We start from the raw sequence: 24,767 nt of genomic DNA on the forward strand, positions 1-24,767 counted from the left end.
TATAAAACTTTGCAATCTTAGTCAAATTAAATCTCAAAACCTCAAAAAAAATCTTCAATATCTTGCCAAAGTGGTGCGATAGCATATTTAAAACTCAATAATAGGAAACAAATAATAAATTTGCAGAAATTGAAGAATACTTATTGCTACCCTTTCCTTTATTTGCTCTCAAACCTTGGAATAATTTGATACATGTGCACATTGGCATTTGCCACTTATTAAAAGCAACTACCATGAAAAAGAAAAGGGGACCAGAAACTTTAATGAAAAAAATGCTGCTTCCCTTGAAGTAATAGCATTTCTGCATTCATTCAAGCCAGGGACTGGGAGTTTAACAAAGTAAGAATAACTAAGAAAAAGTAGAGAGTAGAAACCATAACTCAAATCATTTAATATTTTCTGAAGTGGAAGTCTCAGACCAAGGCACTATAAAACAATGATTGCTTATGCACATACCCCTCAGATGCACAGCAGCAAACTGTCATAAGCTATAAATGTATAAATCCAAAAAACTAGACTGTGCTCATTTTCACAAAATGAACTGTTAGTTGTAATTTTGTTAACCCCTTTAAAATTGCTTTTCAGTCTGAAAGGACTACTATTGACAACAATTTGAAAGTTTACAGAACACAAAGTAAGCCCAGCACTTTACTACAATTTAAAATAAAGACCGTCTTTCTATTCATGGTAAACATACTGAACACTGTGGGAAGGGGAGTGTTTTGCTTTTCAAAGGGATAGAGCAGTGGTTCCCAACACTGAGGTTGCAGTAATAAAAAAAAGACAAAGCAGGAAATCATTGGTTTCCCTTGCAGGCTGGCAGAGTTCCAGCATGCCAGGGTTGCTTGGGGCTGGATGGAAGTCAGGCAGGGGGTGCCACATGCATGTGGAGGGGGGCACCAGCTCCCTCTAGTAAGTCGGCAGGGGAGGGGGAAAGATGCACCAGATTGAGGCCCCCAAGGGAGGCTAGTTCAGGGGGTGGCAAGGGGGCTGGCTCCCCAATGCTGCACACGCTCCTGGGGAGGGAGGCATGGAGAGGCACATGCTGCCCAGGTATGTGCACAGGGCAGGGGCGGATGCAGGCAAGCCACTGCAGGCTCAGGGCTCCCCACCCTGCTGCCCTTTCCTGGGGGCCTCTGCAGCAGAGCAGGGTAGGGAAGCTCAATGCTGCTGCCAGGTGCCCCACACCACCATGACAAGACACTCCTGCCTACCCAGCAGCAGTGTGGGGGGGCACAGCTCTGCACCACCCAGCCACCCGCGCACACAGTGCACATGTGCATATAAAAAAACTTGAATTAATGTATTAATCATAAAAAGTTTAAGTTGGAAGGGACCTCAGGAGATTTCATAGACATTAGGGCTGGAAGGGACCTCAGGGGATCATCGAGTCCAGCCCCCTGCCCAAAGGGCAGGAAGTCAGCTGGGGTTATAGGATCCCAGCAAGATAAGCATCCAATTTACTCTTGAAGGTGTTCAATGTAGGTGCTTGAACCACCTCCGCTGGCAGACTGTTCCAGACCTTGGGGGCTCGGACAGTAAAGAAATTCTTCCTTATGTCCAGCCTGAAACGGTCTTGCAGGAGTTTGTGACCGTTCGACCTCGTCATCCCTTGGGGCGCTCTGGTGAACAGACGTTCCCCCAGATCCTGGTGGTCACCCCGATAAACTTATAGGTGGCCATCAGATCACCCCTGAGCCTGCGCTTTTCCAGGCTAAAGAGTCCCATGGCTCTCAGCCTGTCATCGTAAGATCTGTTTTCCTGACCTGTGATCATGAGCGTGGCTCTCCTCTGGACTCTCTCAAGCTTCTCCACATCATTTTTGAATTGTGGAGCCCAAAACTGGACGCAGTACTCCAGCTGCGGCCTCACCAAGGCCGAGTACAAAGGGAGAATGACGTCCCGGGATTTGCTCGAGAAACATCTATGGATGCACGCCAGCATTTTGGTCGATTTACTAGCCGCAGCATCGCATTGCAGGCTCATGTTCATCTTGTGGTCCATGATGACCCCCAAGTCTTTTTCTTCTGTAGTGCTAACCAACGTAGCACTGCCGAGCCTATACGGGGGCTGCAGGTTTTTCCTCCCAAGGTGGAGAACCTTGCATTTTTCGGTGTTAAACACCATGAGGTTCTCGTCTGCCCATTTGCTGAGCTTGTCCAGGTCAGCCTGGATCACCCGCCTATCTTCTGGCATGGATGCTTTGCCCCCAAGTTTGGCGTCATCATCTAATCCAACTCCCTGCTCAAAGCAGGAGCACCCCGAACGAGATCATCCCAGCCAAATTTTGATCTAGCCAGGTCTTGAGTCTCCATCCTTGGAGGTTTTCCACCATCCCTCTGGGTAACCTGCTCCAGGATTTTACTACCCTTTTAGTGAGAAAATTCTTCCCAATATCTAATCTAAACTTCCCTTGCTGCAACTTGAGACCATTGTTCCATGTTCTGTCATCTGCCATCACTGAGAACAGTCTAGCTCCACCATCCTGTTTCAAACCCCAGTTCAGGTAGTTGAAGTCTGCTATTAAGTCCCTTCTCAGTCTCCCCTTCTTTAGAATAAATAAGCCCAGTTCCCTCAGTCTTCCTGATAAATTATAACAATGTCTAATGATTACATGCATACAGGGGTCTAAGCAACTTGAATTATAAGGATACTATTTAGGTTCACAGACTGATGCCATTCACACTATTTTGACCGTTATTTTGTAAACTACGATTTTACTCAAGAGTTCCTTTACACACTGACATCTGCTTCAAATGCCCTCCTATTTACTAGATATTTAAAAACTCTACTCTGGCCTCACATTACAGTAATTACCTATGCAAATATTCATTTTAAGCAAAGACTGCTATGCTTGACAAGTGAATTACTTTGGCAACTTCATATATCATTGAAACTGATAAATCAACTGAAAACAGTTCTTCACTAATATTTTGTTTTCTTACTTTAGATTCTGTTGAATGAACTTTGGGGATGTTGCAATTGAAAAGGTATCTAGAAAATTATTACTATAATAAAATACAAAGGTATCCTACCTGAGGAACGTGCTTCTGATTTTGAAAATGCAGTTTCTTTAGATGCTCAAATACTACCTAATTAACTAAGCTTACTAGTCCTAACTAGGAATATTCATATTTTTAAAAGTTATATAAGCTTTAAGGAACTAGACTTACAAGATTAACAAGATTTAAATGGTTAAAGCAGTGGACTCTTCAAAAAAAAAACAAAAACAAAAAAAAAACAAAAACAAAAAAACTTTATAATCTTCAAAGCTATAATCCAGACACCATATACTGAGTACTGTCATAATGAAACTTTGAACTATGGTACAAGTTGAATTAGCTTAATTTACAAAAACATCTGCAAAAGCAAGTATTGTTTTTGAACTCTGACTTAATATACTTGAACATGTCAAATAATTTATTAACAAATGAGAAAAAAGCGTTTATGAGGGAATTAAGTCTTTCTGTAAGCATTTTCCTCCAAAATTAATGTTTTGTTGCTCGTCTCCCTTCCTCCTGCCCTTCTACATTAGGGGAGACCAAAAGAAGAGGGGAGGGGGAAGCACAAGGAAGAACAAGTTTCCAACCATCATTTTAGAAATGCCTTGCCTTTTAAATGGCAGAATATTCTGGGTTCCCAGCTGGAGAAGTAGGCCCTCTCCCACTGCTGCACCCAAAATTAGCTACTGTTTCGGAGAACTTGAGCCCAGGGAAACCTCTGCTAAAACAAAAACCATCCAAGAGAGATCATACAACAGACAGGAATAACCCAAAATTATGAGTAAACATGTAGTTAGGATGAAATGACACACCACAGGCAAGGACAACTGCAATAAGCACACAAATAACTGACATTACAAAAAAGGAACTTTATGTAGGAAAAGATGTTAGCTGAAAGGACTTTAGAGGAAGCAACACTAATGCCTTCTGCTATACAAAAGCAGAAAGGGAACATGAACCTTTTATGTTTACCCAAGATACAAGTTCAGAGGAATCCTTCAAAGTCAAAAGAATATGGAATTTCATAAACACTGGATCCAAAAAGTACTTTTGCTACAGAGAAATCAATCAATCAATCCATCAATCAACGCACTTATCCAAAAGGAGCTTAAATAGATGTAGTCACGTAAAAAATTTTAATCAATTAGAAACCCTTGTGCTAGGAGTCAGCCAAACTCCAATTTAAAATGCAAATTTTGAGTTAAGCTCTCCCCTATTAATAACGCACCTCAGGATGAAGGGATAGAGGTTGTAGCCATGTTAGTCTAAAAGCACAAGCAGTCAGTGTGCTAGAGGCAATACATCTTTTATTAAACCAAACAGGCAGTTGCAAAAAAAAAAAAAAAAAATTCTTTGAGGTACATAAACTGTTCCAACTTTTATCCAGGCCTAATCTGCATAAAAATAAACTTTTCCAACCAGAAGAATTTAAACCACTCCCCAGCTCTCCTGTGAAATATAAATTTTAATTTCAACCCGGGATAAATTTTACAATCTTTGCATTCTGCTTTGCCTGAGGAAGGGCGCGTGTCACCCAAACCTTGCAAATAAAGAAACATTGTTTTGCAATTGTCTAGTTGGTCTAATAAAAATATATCACCTCAGGAATGAGAAATTTCTTGAAAATTCAAATGCTCTGGGCTAATCAACTAGAGATGGTGCACTCTTCAGTTTCCAATGCATGCAAGTGTTATTTCATGAACAGTCATCACAAACCTTTCATTAGTCAATGACTTTTTAACGAAGGAAAGCTTGCTTCCCAAAATGAGGATGCCCCTTGATCAGATTCTCAGGGTCTATTTGACAGCAGGAGACTCAGAAGAGACAGTGCAAGCTGACCTAAAGCACATACAGAATTGCATGGGGAAGGAACCTTAACCATTAAGAAAGGGGAATAGGCTCATTTTCTCAACAAACTTTAGAGTTAAGCTTGCAAATTGGACACATTTAAGAGCATCAAGCTCAAATAGCTTCTGGATTCAATGGAACAATTATTTAAACAGTGTTCGAATGAACACAAATGTATACAGCAACAAAAGGATGGAGGTATAGAATTACGGGGAAGAAGAATAATGGTCATTGGAAATGGAGGAGGAGCTTTCACAACCAAAATGAATCTGTAACCATTTAAGTTCCCTTGGTGGAAATCTTGTAAGGGTGGCTGGAGAAGAAAAGTTTACATAAAGAACATGAAAACTATAACTTTGGAGAATAATAAAAATTGAAAGTTTAGAGTCTCAAAGTCAGTCATTTAAGATACCTCTTGAGATTTCCAGCTCTTGTACGGAAACAGGGATTAAGATAATTACTTCACTAAGGCCTATGAGGGTTTGTACCATTTTGAAGTATGTCCATTTTTTTTTAGGGTTTGCTTTAGGTTGAGTCCAATTTTTCTTCTTCACCTAAAAGTGAAGTACATGTTTCACTTGCACAAAATCAACTGTCTATTAAAACTTGTCGATTTGGGAAGGCCTTTTGTTTAAATGGGAAAAGAAGTCACAGAAAGTAACTTTGAAAAAGATGCATACCTTACAGGTAATTTTCCCTTTTAATAAACTTAATAAGCCTAGCAACATTGAGCTTCCTACTATTTACAGTGAAGAGCTATTAATGAACCTTTGTTTCCAGACTTGCTGACCACCCCCACTTCTATTCCAGAGCACAGAAGTGCCATTTTCAAAAACTCATTACCTACAAAGCCAAATTATTCAATAGCATTACTTGTATAGCACAAAAATTTAAGAAGAAAAACCAATATAACTTTTAAAATCTATAAATGTACACCCAACATAATCACTCTAAAAGCAGATGACACCTGATGATAAATCGAACAAGTAAACTGTCTGAGCATGTATCAAATTTTCTTCCTTTAGGACAAGACTTACTTCCACCTCTGTTTGCTAAAGATATCCATCAGATCAAGAACTGTGCCTCTCCAGGGAAAAATATGGGGCCCCGATCTGATCCAGTATGCTCCAACTGGTGAAGATGAGAAAGAAGAGCGTGCACACACCCAGAGCAAAACGCACGCAAATATGTACCCATTTTTTGTGGCTAAGCCAATCTTTGTCATCATGAATGGTGATATTTTTAAAGTAGCCATAAAAATAATACCCAATTTTATAAGCAAATATCCAGTGCCATATTTGCAATCAACATCACCTTGGTAGTGTATCAATCTTCCATGAGTTAAGACAGCCAGTGTATTGATTAGTAAGTATAAATGTTATAATCTTATTATAAATGCATATATTTTGTTATAGAGTTAAAAGATTATTAAAAATAGTGGGATACAGCTGTAGAAACAATTGTAAGATGAGCTTTTCTTGTATAAGCCTCTTTTGAAAAGTTATGGGAAAAATGGATCAGCTCCAAGTTTATAATAAGAGTCCTATTTTGGTTACAAAACTTTTTTTTTTTTAAATAAATAGTACTGAAAAGCAAAGACAACTACAGTGACAAGTCTGAATGTATTCTGCTGTTTATATTTAGACTATTTATAAAAATGAATAACAACCTATCAAAAGGCAAAAAGCAAACACCACAGGGGCTTTATAGAATCTGCTTCAGTAAAAAGCAGAATTAATAGTCAAAATTAATACAGGTTTTCTAGCTGTCACTGGAATTACAATCAGGGATAGTTCTGGACAAACATGTTTGAAGCAAGTATATGCAAAGACTGCTACATGCACAAAGACAGGATAGACCAGGGCTGGCAACATTTCTGGTGGTGTTGGGGCAGGGGGAGGAGAGGATCAGAATAGCACAACTGAGATTAGAAATGGGTAAGCATTAGGACCCAGCCACCAATCACTGCTCAGCTACAATGTGGCTCAGTGAAAGCCCCCCCCCTGCTGCCACCTATGTCACCCAACTGCAGCTCAGCACAAAGCTCCTCCTCCACTGGAGCCCAGGCAGCTGACTGTGGCATGGCACAGGAAGAACTACTGCTGGTACAGCTCCCCCTCCATCAGAGCCCAGGCAGCTGACTGTCATGTGATGCTAGGGGAGCCCCACCGCCAAATACCACCAAAGCTATGGCTCTGTTGGCTGTAGGTTGCCAACCCCCTGAATAGAAAGTAAATCCCATAACTAGTACTAAATAAAGGACGAATGCTTTACTACAGGCAACAGATACAAAACGACGTTTCTATTTTCAAAACTATAAAATTCACATACTCAAGTAAAATAAAAAGGTTCAGCAATCCACAGAAAAGAACACACTTAATATTTAATATACCAGAAGGGAAAGACAATTTAATTAACAATAATCAACTGACTGGGGAGGGAAGGGGAGAGAATCAGAAGAGGCATCATTTAAATGGGTCAAGACCATATAAAATTCGATTGTACAGCTTTCCTATTAGAACTTCAGATTAGATATTTTAAAATGAAGTAAGTATTAGATGTTCAGATTTATTTTTTAGGCCACTAGGAAAAGTCCTTAATTTTCCAAAACTACTAACACGTAAAAACAATGAACCCATGTAGACACACCCCTAGAAAACAAGGAACCAAAGTCTGTAAACTTGTTGCAAGATATTACTCCACTGGCATAAATAACAAATTTTCATTAGAAACTACCTATATGCACAAGCAGTTGCTGCACTGGGAACTAAATCTGTATTTAGACATATATACATACACGTACACATGCTTTTTAGTGGCATAAAGTATCATGTCAAAGCAAAATTGTTTCTGTATTGGCAGCAAATTGATAAACTTAAAAATACATTAAAATACTGCTTGAGAACTTTATATATACACCAAATTTTTCAGAAAACAGAAGCCTACAGGGAACTGTCAAATGTAGGTATCTGAATAAACACACCTCTCAAATAACCCAGGAATGACTGTCCCAGGGTTTCACTCAGATGAAGACAGGAGCAGCCCATAACTTTACACACATCTCCTTCCCAAGTTGAATTTTTCTCCTTCACCACTAGGAGGTCAGTGAGAGCACAGAGACTTGTTCCTAGAATGAAGTGCAATAACCATGCAGATATGCAATGTGATAGCCCAGGAAAAGCATTAGTACAGTTTATCCGACCTGCTTCAAAAGGACTTGAAGCAAGACAGTGGACATGTACATCTGTATGATCACAGGATAAAAAGCTTTCTCTTGGGACAAATGCAAAGGCTGCTCATGCCTTGCAAGTGAGATTTCAAATGTATATATAAAGTGACTTTAGAGAACCAATTCCATTTCCTTAAAACTGCAAGTCTGAAGAGAAGCATCACCTGACTATACAGCATGTCAGTTGGCATGTGTCATGGAAGAACAACACACTACAATGTGATGTTGACTGCAAATACAACACAGGATATTTGCTTACAAAACTGCATTTATTTAGGACTACTTCAAAATTATCACCATTCATGATGGCCAAGATTGCTTAGCCACAAAAATAAGAACATACTTCTGGTCTTTTCACCTATTTATTGGAACATATCAACACATTGGATCAGATCAAGGCACTATCTAGTCAAGAACTGATTCCCCTACAGCAGCCAGACCCAAAATGCTTTAAAAGGAGCAGTCAAGAAACCCTGCAGTACAGAGATTCAGAAAAATCTTTCCCCGAAGCCTCAATACTCGGCAATTAATATAAAAGTTAATGGACTTTTCATATCCCTTCCAAAAAAGGGGAATTAATTATTGAATAGTTCAGTAGCTTATATAATACTTTTTCCTGGAGGCAAAAGGCTCAACTAAACAGAGGGGGGAAATAAAGCCCCTAACTAAAAAAAAAAAAAAAATTTAATCAAGGAAGCTAACAGTGCTTCATGACAAGCCTGACTGGTGCTAAAAAGCCATTCAAGTTCATTGATCAACCACTGTTTGCTCAAACTGTTAAATCATGGAGGTAAATGTTTAATATTCAGTACACTTCTAATCTCATAATTTAAGATTATACATATATGAATGACACACGTGTATTTATTTTTTATTTATATACACACACACACACACACATATATACACACACACACGTGTATAATCTTAAATTATTATTGTGTATGTACATTATATACCTATCTATATAAATATATTCTAATATTAATAAAAGCCTAAGTCTGTCTGTAACATTTTACTCGCGCTCCGATTGGCTGACAGCCAAACGGAGCACAAAGCAGCATTCTGGCAGAAGGCAGTCTGCAGCCATGATAGTGGGGACACAGGGGATGGAGCGGTAGGGCTCACCCCCCCCCCCCCCCCCCCCCCCCGCCCTTCTCCCTGCAGGTATCAAGGGGCAGGGAGCGGGCTGGGCCCAACATGAAGGGGAGGGGAGCAGGCCTGGGCCCAATGGGGGGGGCCAGGCGGGGGAAAAGCCAGCCTCACCCAACATGGCCGCAGCAGCAGCTGGGGGAGGGAAGGAGTGGGCCTCCTCCCCCACCCCACATTGGCCCTGAACCCACTCTTTCCATCCCCAAGTTCCTTACATCAAACCCAACAGGCAGGCACAGCTGGTGATAAAACTGAAGACCAACCCTGAGCTGATCCATAATAATTTATGACTACTGTATGACTAAACTGGCTTAATGGAACAGAGTACACAGGGGTGGGGGGAGAAGGCAGGGAAAGGAAGAGCGAGGGAGAAATCCAAAAAGTAGAAAGACTAGAAGTCACACACTCAGCAAACAGTGCACAACTGTTATACAACAGGAAAGCTACTGGTTTTCAGAATGGTTGAGCTTCCTGCTGACCTCAAACTGGCTTTGGTCAGCAGGGTACAAGCCCACAAAATTGAGATAAAACTTCTGGCTACATGAAAGCAATTGTTTAGGGGCTTAGGGAGGATCAAGTTTCTGGGAGGGAGGTGGAATACAGACAATACAGTAGAGGGAGGTAAAAAAAGGTAGAAAGTTCCTAGGTAGGACAGACCTACACATGCACAGGAATGAACAAAAGAAACAAAAAACAACTAACCCCATACAGACGCACACATTTTACTTTGTCCCTACTATTGATTTTCAAAGCCAATTTGGGTTTAAGACTGCTATCTGTTCATAGTAGTTACCACCAGTCCCAAGCTCCCAAAGTGAACAGAAAATGCCAAAACCAGTCTGACCTGTTCAGAAAGCAAAGGGCCTAGACTATGTGTGGGCTCACACCGTAATACATTGCACAGAGAAGAGTTTCCTTTCTCAGGAAAAGGTATCTGTCCACACCTTTCCAGATACAGCTCTCCCTTGCTTTATGTTGTACATGCCTTCCTGGAAAATGGCACATAACTTGAATTCACATAAAGGGAACTACTTTACAATGTAACAAATAGGGGTAAGTTCCCAGACCTCAACTGTGCTGACCCCCAGATCCATTTTTACCACTTTTACAAGACAATTTTGGTACTTGCCAACAGCAGACAGTACACAAAAACAGGGTGGTGGTGAATGTTACCATAATGGGAATGGCAACTACAGAAACACAACATAGAGAGCGAGGAGCACAGATCCACATGGGAGTCTGTATTTTGATGCGCATCACTCTCACAATGCACCGCACAAAGCAGCTGACTGCAGGCTTTGACCACACCAATCGCATAAGACTGAATTTACTTCAAATATAACGAATTTTTAGTATCAATAGGGTCACTGCATGAGTGAATTCGCACATACAGAACCCGCATAAAGTGACAGAAACCAGTAGTGTTAACAGCCCCTTTCTTTACCAGCTTGAGCCTACAGTGAATCTGCACTTTATTTTTTTTTTTTTTTAACTTCAGTCTAGTTCCCTCAAAATTGATAATGGGACAGTGGAGTACTGATATGGTGAAAGACCTTATTTAAGATAAGTTGGCCATAGTTGAATGCCTATAAGGGTAAGAAATCCTCACTTGTTTTTTCCTCAAGCGATTAGTCTTCAAATGCAAGCCAAATAAATTTCAACCAACAGCAGCACCTTCTTTCTTCAGCACTCAAGGTAAAAACAGATATCACCAAACAAACTGATTACCTGTGCCAGGACCTGTCACACAAAGCTGATCTGCTTTATTGGGCGAAACATACTGCTCTGCCTGTTGCCCCATATCAGGCAACTGTCTGATGTGGGACAAGAAAAGACATGTTCCCCTTGTCCAGGGATTCCTTGCATCCTTTGCTATATGCACAGAGGTACAGGAGAGCATGGGACCCAGCAAATTCCCAGCACCAGGTGCCTCCATACTAGGTCCCCTGTCAACCCTGCCAACCTATGCTTTATTCAGAGGCATAAATCACTGTGGTGGCATGGGGAGTTTCCTGGGTTCTGAACCACCCCACACCTCTTTGCAAGGTCCCATGGTGAATTGTGCCTCCATATGAAGCATCAGCTAGTACAGGTCCCAATGTGCTAGGGATTACCCAAGTCCCAAGCCTCCATGCCAGGACTTGTATGGGCTTTCCTTGCTTAGAGAGGTGCCCCTGGAAATCCCAGGGCAGGTCTTTTATCTAGAAACCCTGACTCTCCCTGCTTACAGTCACCCCAAGATTCTTCAGGACACGGCTTTGTAAGCTAGCAAAGCCAAGCAGGTAGTCTCTGGGATTGGGGGCGGGGGGCAGAAATCCTGTGTGGCAATTCCTGGGAAGTACAGGATCAGATCCTAAAGCACCCAGAGCAGCTGTCTGGGGAGGCTAGAGGATGCAGGCAGCATCAAGCTGACCACATGCTCCCACGACAGCGCAAATAGACATCTACTGCAATGAAGTGGCATTGTTTTACACTACCTTGTGCTATGGTCCCTGATGTGATGCAACAGTGTGTAAGGATGTCTATTGGCTCATCACATGGCCACCATAAAAACTGTAATAACAGCACAAATGAGACATCAGATGACATCCGTTTCTACTCTCAGTCAGAAGAGAAAAGTACAGAAACTTATTCCAAAACATGACAGGCTTCTTTCTCCATCCCCTCTTAAGCAGTATGTAGGTGAAATTAATCAGTACCTGATGATGTATTCCTAATAGATAGTAGATGTTAGTCATTTTTAGCCATGCTGAATACCAGAAGTAAGAACTTATGAGCAAGAGGAAAAAAAAAATGTCTACTAGCGGGAAAAAAACCCAGAAAAACAACACAACTAAAAAAGCACACAGCTATGTTATTGATTTGCCTACGGAGGGAAATAAGCAAGCACAAGTATCACAAAAAAGTCAGCCCAGGCATGGACACAGCATTGCAGAGTAATTAGAGCAGGAATAATTCTAGAAATACAGAACTCTAGAACTCTTGGTTCAGAGATGATACCTTTTACTAGACCACGATATCACAAAAAATTATCTTTTTCTGCAAGAATTCAGGCACGGGATCTTCCTCAGGCTGAGAAAATGAAATATGGCAAAAGTCCCCATAGATAGAAAATAAACTCCATTTCGCACAGAGGAAGCTGAAGGTGGATGTCTGTTCCTCTGGGTCCTGAATAAAGACACTTTTGAAAGTGGGGTGAGGAAAGGAAATGGATGTCCAGATGGAAGTAACTACACAGTGGGAGGTTATTCTGCTTTAGTTATGCCATTTGATTTCCCCTGGTGAACAAGCCCTAAGAGACAACTGATGATAAAAATGGCAATGCTACACTAATTCAAAAACTTAAGTTAATTCTGATGTGGGTTTTACAAATAAGAAAAGAACTACCTAGTCAGAAAACTGAAAACATTTTATAGCAAAATATTACACATGAGTTTCCTCAATCACTGCAGTTGAAATAATTCATCATAAACACAACTCTGTATGTGAATAAGATAATGACAGATTTCTGAGGCAAAAATAGGCACAGTACAAGTTCGCACACAAAGTGTATTTCTGCATAAGTATGTTTCCACAGCAAAATCTCAAGTTTTAAAATATTCACAAACATTCTAAAAAGCATTAAAATAGGTCACCGTGATTATGTACATTATAATGTGCGCATATTTAGGATTACAAAATAAAAGAACGTCTCTCTCAAGGAAACTGATAGGAGATTAATATCCTAATTACAGAAGTTATGACAATACAACTGCATTATACTATTTACTTTAATTAAAACTACTTGGTCAGTTCTAAGGATCAAAGCAAAACAACAACAAAAGAAAAAAAAAAATCACAAGAGACTTCTTTTTCCTAAGGAATCTTACTAAAAGAAGAAACCAGAAGTAAGTGTCAATACATGCACTGATCTTGCTATCCGTTTTGTGTGCCTACCTCAGCCAAGACCAATCATCATCAATAACTATTCTGCCAGTATAAGTCACATATGACCAAACCCATTTTACTTTTCTCATTTGGACAGCATTCCAAATTCTCATCAAATACTTCTACTCTATAGCAATCAACTAATAATGACGTATCATTCTCGTTGTGCCACCAATTAAAGGAAGTCATTCTGAAAGAGAATTTCATATGAAGACTGTAAGAAGTCAAGTAATGTCAGTGCTTCTGTTTGTTTGTTTTTGGGGGTTTTTTGCTTGTCAAAAAAGTCCTGTCAAATAATCTGTTCTTCAGAAGGACACAATGTAAAACTTACATATTGTAGACCACTTTATTTCCTATATCTTTGATCATTACAAGTGAAAGAATATTAAAAATTAAATTAATGCAACACACAACCAGTGTATAAGATATTTAATTTGTTTCATTTGCTTTATTAAAAAAGCAAAAACAATTTTACTTTCAAGTTCTTAGTGTTAAAACATTTGCATTTCAGTCATTTCAAAGAAAGAATACCTTTAAAATGATCTGTAAGCAAAATGTGAAGTAAAATTAAAAAAAAAAAAATCTAATTGTCTCCATTTTTCTAAAGGTTGTTTTCACAAAGCTGAAGGTATTTAAATTATTTTCCTCATTCTGTTTACTTTGGGGAAATAAAATTTATTATGTGCAGTTTTAGAAGAATCTTCCAGTCCAGGTTACTTGGTGTTCTTTCAACTGCACGCTGTATCATCTATTTCTCTGGAACCGACAGCAACATCAGGTCCACTTTTGTTCTTGAAAGTATCCAGTTAGGTGGATACTTTTCTAACATCACTTTTTTTCCTGAAATCACTTTAAAATCACATCAGTACTAAAAAATATGAATTGAACATCCAGTATTTATGGTCCTAATATCTTTTAGATTTCTGACTCTTATAATCTGAAATTCTTTGCAAACATGTTTCTAGATGTTTAAGACTTTGGATGAAATATTTAGTATGAGAGCAATCTAAATTTTAAATCACATTTAGACATGTCATACCTTTGTTTACATACTAGATCCTATACTCCATTTTCGTTTTCTCTGTAGGAAAACTTAGTGACCAACACTTAACAATGCATGAAAGATTTCTTGCTCAACTGATGTAAAGCATGATGCAGAGAGAGATATGGAGCATCCTAAAAACAAAAACAAAAAAAATCACTGAAGAAAATGGGAGGAGAAGGAACAAGTGTTGTTATCATTTGAAAAAGCATTCTGTTCAGAAAATTAAAACATTAAAAAGAGAACATATCCCTTCAACCAGAAAAAGCACAGACTCATTAGATCAACAATATCTGTAGGAAATACAGGATCTTTTGTGTTTTGGCAAACAAATGAAGTAGGACCTCCAATTTTTTAAATATTAGAGCTTAATAGAAGTGATTTTTAAAGGATTTTTAAGTTAGTATCCCTATAATCTTAATAAAATTCTTAAACTTACAGAGTCTTTTGCAGATGAACTGTGAAGATCTACTTCATTTTTTAAATAGATAAACTTAGGCAAACTCTCAATACAATTTGCTTTGTGTAGACCTGTATGTACATAGCGTTAAAGTTTCTGCTGTGCAGTTTGTAGTATTGTTACTAAAACTCTGTCCATGATATTTTCAGACTAGTACACAACTGTCAATGGGTATCTGAAGTCACTGAATGAGAAAAAGCTAGATACCATCTTCCCTAGCAGTATTCACATTAAGAAATCCTGTTCTGCAAGTCTGAGAGATGCTGACAGCATACAATCTAAGAACACTGAAATGTAAAAACACAAAAAAAATTGCATTCAGAAAATAAATTAATAAAACAATTAAGACACTCATTGCTCACAGTTATCTTTTACATTTTTGTTTTCCACTCCTCAGTACCTTTCTAGAAGTGAAAGTTGAGATGTCCCACTAACAAGATTTTTCTTTCATATATATGTTAGTTTCCGGTGCAAGAGGAAGCAACATGGCTGCTGAGTTACATCTCTCTGCATTCTGGCATAAGCAAACAGCAGCAAGAACACACACAGGCCTGAAAGGAGAGTTAGTTAACTACCTAAAGAGCAGACATGATAAACTACACTAATCACAACAAAATGGTGGCCTTTTTAAATAAAATATAAACATTTATGCAAAGTTCTAAGACAGTGCCATTCATCTGATGGCACAAACTCATTCAGGAACAAATAACAGAAGTAGAATACTGTAGCAGTTTTTACCTTTTTCCTAATTTTCTTAAAGAAAATGGAAGGCTTTAAGATTCTGACAACTCCCAAAACAGAATCTAAAAACATCAAAATACCAATGTTCAAGTTTCAGTCCCATTAATTCTTCACAGAAATTTCCCAAGAAGTTCAGCAATAGCATCTATAACAGACTGTAAACTCTGGGGACCATCTCATCACTCTGCCCATATAATACTTAGCACAACAGGGTCATAAAGTAGTCAAACAAAGATCCCACTATCAGCAATTGTACCTACTTAAATACACAGATTTGTGAAAGGTCAGAAATTCAAAACACCACTTAAATATTTTCCTTATGTTCCTTTTTACAACAAAATACACACATTTTAAATATAATCCCACTTACTTGGAAAGAAAAACCTGCAGAAAGCAAATGAATAAATATTTTGCACCTTCTCCAAAACAATTTATAAACAACTTCCATTTTGCTCAATTTGGGATATTATACCTATAAAGGTAGCAGTTGGCAGTGCCGTATATGGATCTACTGAGTACTTGTACCTCAGACTCATTATCTGAGCAGTTTAATAATTTACTGCACAAGTGCTTAAAATTAAATCCTTAACCTTCTAATGAGGAAGCAGGTATGTTTCCATTGACATCAGTGGGGCCAGGTTTTTACTCACTGTGGCTTCACAGTCTAGAAACAGAGTTAAGAATCAGAATCACCAGTTCCTAAGCTACAGCTGAATCAGCCTCAGAGCAATTAATTATCTTGACCTCTGCTTCAGCTGCCTAGTGAGGAAAATACTTATTAACATACCACAAAAAGTATTTTGTCCTTAACTAAGCCTCATAATATGTGCTCAGCATACACAGCCAGCTTAAGAAAATTCAGGAGAATCATACTTAAAGTAAAATGTGTCTAAATGTCAAACTTCTTTTAAAAAATTTCAGATCTACAAAAACATTAGCCTAACACAAACTTGGATTGTAAGTTATTCTTGTACAAAAGTTCCATTAAAAAAAAAAAAATTCTGAAGAGGACTAGATAATCATGCTACCTTGAAATGCTATACCAATTCTGTTTCTACTAGTCTCCATACCATGGATGGATGTTTTAACCCCGGGGGGGTGGGGAGCAATTATTTGGCTAGAGGACCACTTTGGCATTTTAGAGTGCTGTTGCAGGCAGGGGTGGGGGGCAGGGAATGCCAATTCATTTTATCCAGACCTGGGTCTGCCTGCCCTGCACTCACCACCAGGGGTTCTTGATTGAGCAGGCAGGTACAATATTCATGTAGACCAGCCAGAGGCCCCATGGGCAAGGAGCACTCAGTTTGGGGGGATGGGATGGGGCCACAGGTGAGTGGGAAGCTGTGTCCTGGAGCAGAACAGGGAGGCACGGATCGTGGGGTACTGACAGTGTGGGACTAGGGCCTGGGGCAGAGCTGCAATTCTCTCCCCACACATCCCTGTGATAGGCACCAGTTCCCTGCCTTGCAGTTCCCAACCGTTGCAAGGACATGATCTACCGTTGCAGATCACAGTTCTACTCCAGGCCCCAGTCCTGTGCTGTCACCACCCTGCAATCCCAGCCCCAGCCCCGCCTGCTCATCCAACTCCCAGGCACTGCTCCTTGCCCGCCCATGGCACCATCCCATCTGCTCAGCTGAGAGCCTGCTGCCCACTGGGGTCCCAAACCAGTCTTCATAGAAACCGTTCCCACCCACTCACTCCATCTGGTGGTGGAGGTGGGGCAGATGGGCCAGGATTCCCAGGCAGCAAGGCATGGGCCCAGCAGTGGTGAGGCACATACATGCTCCTGGGTGGTGGCTGCTGCCAGGAAGCCGAGTCAGAGCACTAGAGCTCCTAGTGTGTCCGAGCCACGTGCGGGGATAGGGTGGGCTATGCCAAGTGCTACCTCCACACCCAACAGCATGCAGACTGACCACATGCACCATGGCCAGGGCCTACCCCTGTGCTTAGGCCAGGTGGGGCTGAAGGACCTAACACAGGCTGGACAGAATCACTTGGCAGGCCAGATCCAGCCCACACACTGTGTTTTGCACACCTCCCTGTGAGTTACCCAGACCTTGAAACAACAAAAAGGTTTGCATCCCCAAATTTTTCTTCTTTAAACAAAGATATGATTGATTTAGGGTACTCTGACCAGCAATGAGAGCTACAGGATTAAGGCCTAGGTCTTTCAATATGATTGCTGTGCCTTCTGGTCAAAGTTCCTGATGACATCAGGAATTTGATGACAAAGGGATATTGGCACTGAAAACTTCTAGGAGCAAGTTTAGTCAGAAAAGATTGTCAAAAAGTTGTTTCATACTGTTGTCAGGTCTCCCACAATATTAGATTCAATTAAACATGTATCAAACAATTATTAAACAGAACTGGATTCTGATTCAGTAATTTTAGTTTGCTATTCCATTTGCCCTTTAAAAGACCAAAAAGTTTTCAAAGCTGCAATACAGTCACAGTTTGGGGTTTAAAATAAGTACAGGTTTTATATTCTATTGCAGCGTTTCTCAACCTGTTGGTCGTGACCCAAAAGTGGTTGCAAGCATATATGAAAGGGTGGTGAACAAACTTTAAAAAAGGATCAACAAACTTTAAAAATGGATTCTCCTTGAAAGGAGAACAGCATGGGAAACTATGGGTTTCCCCTGTAGGCTGGCAGAGTTGCAGCCTGCAAGGGGCTGCTTGGGGCCCTCCATGCCATACACCCACCTCCTGCCCCACACACTGGGAGGGCAGCAGGTCAGGAGTGGCCAATGTTTACAAATGTGTCCTGGTACAGAAAAAGTTGAGAACCACTTCTCTATTGGTAAGATATTCTACTTCCACCAACCGCGAAGGTGAAGGCATCCTAAATCAGAGGAACTTAAAAGTAACCTCTGTGTAAAGAAATAAAAGTTGAAGGCTTTCATTTAAGTAATAATCTGATACTTTAATTAATTACTTAAATTATTTACTTAGTGCTTTCACATTCATTCCAACTGTATTGTACATGCACGAAAGCAAAAATAATACAATTATTTTTTGGTTCTTATGGATTTCTGCCCTTCCTCTTATGTAAGTTATGATTACCAGTAATCACACATCCCATCTAACATTAGATAAACCCTGCCTATAAGAAAGTGAGACCAGCTAGGAAAACTAAGAGGTCAGACAAAGTTTAATGAAAGTCTCAATTATATCCATTCTTGAAGGTGATTTGATCCCCCTGCATCATAGTGAGGTTTTTAAAGTTTTTGAAAGTTTAGCTAAAGCTAAAAGGGCATTTTCACGATAGATCATAGTCTTAAAGGGTTCAAATGAGCACTCATAGCTAACTCAAGAATAAGATAATCAAAGAGGCCCTGTTTTCATGCAATTTAACAAGATTTGAGAAGCAGACAAATTCTACCAGTTTTAAAACAAATACATAAACATATTTTAAATATCAGCATATGAATAAGTAGCAGCTAGTGTTGATGACCTATTTTAAGCTGCATCAGTTATAAATAAAATTCAGCATTTGTAATAGCAACTGATTGGAATTCAATCTGCATTTCAGTTTGTATTCAAAATGATATTCTGGATATATTGTACTTGAATACGAGCTGAGGTTTTTTCCTCCAGTCAGCCCCTCATCCTGTACTGACATACAAGGAAACCTTATTAAATGAACTGTCTGTTGTTAAACAGCTGCCAAAAGCTTGCGCTCAGTAATAGAAACCAACTATAAAGTTGAAGTTTATTAAATGCAGCCAGCACTGAGCATGACTATAAAAAACATGACCCATATGGGGCAACTGTACAAAAAGTGGGCAGGTGATCCCTCTGCAGTGAACTGGCGCCAAACATGGGGGAACTGCAATACCAGCCCAGCACCTGAAGAGTCAGAATCAGCCCCAACATCTTTCCTTTGGTGCCAAAAATGCTCTCGATCCAAGCCAAAAAGGCTGAGAGACTGATGGGAACCTACCACAGAGATGAGTTGCAACCCAGAAGCGGGTCACAAGAAAATATGAAAGGGTCACTAAACAAACTTTTAAAAAATGGATTCTCCTTTAAAGAGAGAAACGCGTGGAAAACTGGGGCTTTGCCCTTGCAGCTGGCAGAGTTCCAGCCTGTGAGGGGCTGCTTGGGGCCCCCACATGCCCCACCTCCCTGCCCCCCCCCACACACCCACCCTTTGCCCCACACATGGGGCCTGGCAGGGGGCAGTGGGTCAGGAGTAAGGGGCACTGGGTTGGGACTGGCCACTGATATCTACAAATGGGTCCCTGGTACAAAAGAGGTTGAGAACCACTGGGTTAGAGCAAACCGATTGAATGAGATATACAGTAGTTCCCCAGAGACCTGACTTTTTCAAGCTCTGGTAAGCAACTACACTGAATACATTTCTACTTCCTCTTCACTCCCACAACTGAGCTGTGCCTTTCTTTTCCATTTCCAAAAATTCCTGTTTATTCACCAGCCTTAAATGTCTGGCAAACATCACCAAATGAGACCCCAAACAGTTCAGCCAAAATCCCTCTGCTGCCTTCTCTCTCAGTCTGTCACATATGATTGTGTCTCCACCCTCCATGACGTAGAGCCAGAGCAGCTTGCCCTATGACTAATCTGAAAGTACATTTTTGGAGGATCCCAGGATTCATGACAAGAACTCCTGGTTCCAGTCATGCATGGGAGCTAATTGGCATGTAGATCCTTTTGTTGGGGGAGGAGGGGAAATATTTACAGTACATGCACATAATGAGCAGTGCTGAGCTACAGGGTCACCATGGCTTGAAACACTGTTGACTCTGCTGGGGCCCAGCCAAAGAACTATACAATAAATCATGAGCCTTTTGGCTTTTGACTAATATCATGCATAGTTTGTGCTATATACACATAGGTAAAAAAAAAATTCTGCTTAAGAGTATGTTTATGGTATACCTGTATAAAACTTGCAGCAATTTAAAAAAATAAAATAAAAATAAAATAAAAATAAAATGCATAAATTCTGGGTGAATTAAGTCAGTGGGTACCTGCAGAAATTGCCCTACATGCAAATTGCTACAGGTCTGTTCATTTTGAGGTCAGTGCATTCCAATTTGCCCCTCACTTCCATGTGCTCAGGGGGAGTAGAGTCTAACAGTAAAGGGGGGTGGGGAAAGAGGGCTGCAGGGGGAATAAGTTGGCTGTGGCAGAGGGCATGGGGGCCACCTGACCCCCCCCAGATTTAATTTTCCCTGCTGCAGCAATGGGAAGTAGACAAATTCAAGGCAAACTTCTAATAGATTCTACACCTGGAAAATTATAACCAAAATTCATAAAATTTCCATATATGGAATGTAATTATTGGGAGGTCATCTTATAGTCACGTTTCTCATAGTTGAATAAATACAGTATATAATAAACTTTCCAGTATGCCTATAATACTTAGGGACCTACCCAAATTAAGGAGGCAGGAGGTTGATTTCATGGGCAGATTGCAGAACTGGCCACCATTTTTGCATGCTTAATGCAGTGCCCCCCTCCCACACCTCTTATTGGTTGAAGGGCCTCAGTGGACCCACCCCTCACCAGTGACTGGTTAAGAAGGATGCCTACCATAAGGCCCTAAAACTCACCACTGATTGGAGGAAAGGAGAGGGTCAAACAACAAGCAGCCCTCTCAGCCAACCAGCAGCAAGGGGTGGGGCAACCACCATCTTGGCTGCTCCACTTTATGCCAGCAGCCTCACCCCCCACATAGGCTGTGCAGCCAAGGCACAGCTGCCATAAGGACTGCTGGCTCCCACTAGGGAGCCATTATTTTATTTTCAGTAAGTTTTTTCCCCCCATGGATTTTGCAGACATTGCCCAATGTCACTATTTCCATGAAATCGCATAGTAAGTAAGTCGCTAATAATACTTTATGTTCAAATCCACATAGCCATATAGATCTTCTGCAATTACCATTCTCCACATAGATTTTAAAACAAAATTAACAGTTCGTCTAACATTACATGTACACAACAGGAACAAGTTCAAGTTGCTGTGGAACCCACAACCTCAGCCCTGAAACCTCATTCATGGTGCAATCTCCATATTTCACAGAATCGTTCGTTATTCACTTGGGCAACAGGCCCTGGAGTTGGGTATTTTATAGTATATTTAAAGAAATCAGAAACCAAAAAGAAGCTGTGCAAGCTTCTCACTGGCTATCCAAACCAATAAAAATATTAATGTGAATAAAATAAGCCTGTCGAAATCAATCAACCAACCATCCATCCATTCAAAACAATGAGACTACACGTGTGCTTAAGGTCACACATGAATGCAAGTGCTTTACTGGATGAAGGTCTAGCAGTCTACAGTACTTAAGTACTCAACTGGGCTAACCACAAGCTATAACAAACTCTAACTGCAGTCAGCAACCTGCTCCTGAGCAGACGCATCTAATCTTCACTATGTCTCCACAGCTAGGCCTCAATTATTTGGCAGTATTTTCTTTGCTCTTGGTATCTATTTATAATAATTTCAATTATTCCATATTTCCTGACTTTATAAAGCCAATTTTTTTTTTCAAACGATTAGATCCAATAAAGTGAAGTTATGCTGCTTCCTGAAGTATTCAACCCACCCCCTTCAAAACTCCACCCTCATTTACATATAGTATAGCCCACATTATCCCCTTTAGTGGGGCTGTGCAGGGGTACCAAAGGTTTAATTTTTTTCTAGTAATTCAACTATAGTCAAGAGTTGTGTGCAAGCAAAAGCAAAGCTCGCCTCACCTATACTTCAGGTTTGACAACAGTGCAGAACTAGCAAAAAAATCTAGACTTAAGACAAATTTTCAAACTTATACACCTAAAATCAAGCATCTAGATTAGACCCTGGAGATCCACCGATTCCAGTATGAGTTGTACATGCTCAGCACTTCTGAGTCAGGTCAGACTTTCAGCGTATATGATTCAGATACCCAAATTTCTGAAAGTACATGTCTTATTTGCTTACTATGCTGGGAAAACATGGCTTTGAATACACACAGGAAGCAGGTGTTTAACACAAGAAGATGCCACTTGTATGCATCCAAGTTAAAAAAAAGACCCAACTAAAAATTTTAAGAATTCACACAGCAATTACCATCATTTTAAAACATGAAGTAGCAACATTTAACCATGATATATATATTTCTAAAATTCACAAAGATCATTGTTTGAAAAAGGCAACTGAAACACCAGGAAGTTACTTATTAGAGTACAAATCAGTAGATGAATACTATTAAGTTAACTGGATTGATGTATAATTACTAACCAATAAATATTAATTAAAGTTGTAGAGGAGGAAAGGAAATTCAGAAGTGACTTCTGAATAGTAGAGATGCACTGATATATCAGTCCATATTGTACTGGTAAGAGGAAAACTGACATGATCAGCAATCCACTTTTTTTGGCTGATGGGGCCGATAATGTCGCTGATAAAAGCCATGTGCACGAGCACAGCCACAGCATACATACAGCCAGGAGCGTACCCCCGAAGCTTGAAAAGCAGTGGCCAGCTTTTCAAATCTATAGGGAAGGGGTAGGAGGAGACTGAAACCCCCACAGTGAGGGCAAGGGCTACAGCAGGTGCTGTCTGGCCAGGGGTGGGGTACAGGATGGAGCTGTGAGAGGCTCATCCAAGGGGCATGGGGGGTGGGCTTCTGCCACTGCGTGCACCCCCAAGGGAGGAATGTGCCCCCTGGATCTGCGTGCAGGGTGAAGGCAGGCTGTCACTGCATGCTCAGAGGCAAGAGCATCCCACTAAGGGGGTTGTGCTGGGTCAGGCAGCAGCACTGGGAAGGGGGGCTACAGCCACTTCAAAATTCACCACAGCCTCCCCATAGCACCTCAAGCACACCCCTGGCCCAAACCTCCTGCCAGGAAGAGCCCGGCACCACTCTCAGACACAAGCACGCAGCAGCAGCCTGCCCTTACCCTGCACACAGATGTGGTGGCACATGCCCCCCATGCCTCCCTCAGGGGTGCATGTAGCAACAGGAGCCATCCTTCCTTCTCCCCAGATGAACCACTTACAGCTCTGTCACGCGCCTCACTCTGGCTGTGCACTGCCTGTCCCTGCCCCTCCCTGCTCCAGGCCCCAGCCCCAATCCCTCCCTCACTGTGAGGGCTTCGATCTGCACCCCCCTTGCCCCTTCCCTCCCCTCTACCCCTTCCCCTCAGACTTACCAGGCAGACACTGCTTCGCAAGCTGCTGGGCTTGCATATCAGCAATTGGATTGGTACTGGCCATCAGTATCGGCCCAAAAAACCTTTATCGGTGCATCCCTACTGAATAGAAAGAGTGAAACACCAAAAAGAAAGCAAAGACCTATTTTTACGAGGCCTTCCGTGATTCACTCAGGACACAGCACAGACAACTATTTATTGCAAAAAATATATACATGTATTAGTTTTCTACATTCACAAGTACAAAGACTGTCCCTCTTCCTTGAATAGCATGCTTTCAGGTCCTCTTGTTCCTGCAGCTGAAACCTCCCTTAAACTTAATTTGGAGATGGAATCTTTCACATAAAATTGTTACCACAAAGCAAACCAAGGTCTAAAAACAGGTACCACACAATAGCTTTTGGTGTCTTACCCAGAATGGGTTGCATTTGGGCCATAAAGCATTTCACAATTCACTTCTCTTAACAGTTTGCATTGGCAAGCCAAGGACTGAGTGGTGATAGAGTTAGCTGTCAGGGTCAGAAAAGATTAATTTTGTCCCCCAATTTGATGCCACATTTTGCAGAGCTTTCAACTACACAATTCATAGCAGCATCTTCAGACTTCTCTTAAATAGCCATAACGCCTATAACAAAAGGGCTTGAAAATCTACTCTGTTCTCCATTTGTACTTAAGAGCTTTTCTCTGCCTAGCTGAGCATCAGGCTTTGGTTTCTTGTCCTATTATATTCTGAATAATCATGCTCCTTCACTTATCCCATATTTTTTCCATGTACAATATACTCCTGAGTATTAAACAAAACTTGTCTTTGAGAGGCCGAATGAATGGGGGAATCTTTTAAAAAAAAATATATTGAATAGCAATAAGTAACTGAGTAGCAGTGGTCCACAGGTAGCAGCGGTCCACAGGTAGCAGCTAGGTAACGGCACATGTGGGCTCCCTTCAACCTTTCTCCCTCTTCCCTTCCCAACCCACCCCTGCAGAGGCAGAAACTGTTATTAGCATGTTGCCTTCCTTATGAATGCTTCACTTTCCAGCAACTGAATTTTGGAAAAAGTTGCATATGCATGCAAGAAAACCCACTGTTAAAGCTTCCTTGAAATAGGTTACAGACTTATCAAAGTCCCTTGTTTAGAGTGACCCATAAAACATGAAGCATATTTCCACTTAATGTTGCACTATCCTGGGTACCAATAAGCCAGGA

The 24,767-nt window shown here is 40.8% G+C and overlaps 1 protein-coding gene across 5 annotated transcripts in view; it reads right to left on the reverse strand.

Annotated features, from left to right (window-relative positions):
- TSC22D1 (TSC22 domain family member 1) overlaps nucleotides 1-24,767 on the reverse strand; it is a 127,899-nt gene that overhangs the window by 94,421 nt on the left and 8,711 nt on the right. For 3 of the 5 annotated variants that reach the window (XR_016438871.1, XR_016438870.1, XR_016438869.1), the window contains exon 2: nucleotides 14,198-14,334. The exons of the other annotated variants lie outside the window; for them this stretch is intronic. The gene's annotated coding sequence lies outside the window, so the exon portion shown is untranslated. The remainder of the gene's footprint in view (nucleotides 1-14,197; nucleotides 14,335-24,767) is intronic. 5 annotated transcript variants of the gene reach the window in all.

The sequence above is a fragment of the Crocodylus siamensis genome, chromosome 1 (genome assembly GCF_052110815.1).
Source record: "Crocodylus siamensis isolate JL-2025a chromosome 1, ASM5211081v1, whole genome shotgun sequence".
In the NCBI taxonomy this organism is placed as follows: Eukaryota; Metazoa; Chordata; order Crocodylia; family Crocodylidae; genus Crocodylus; species Crocodylus siamensis.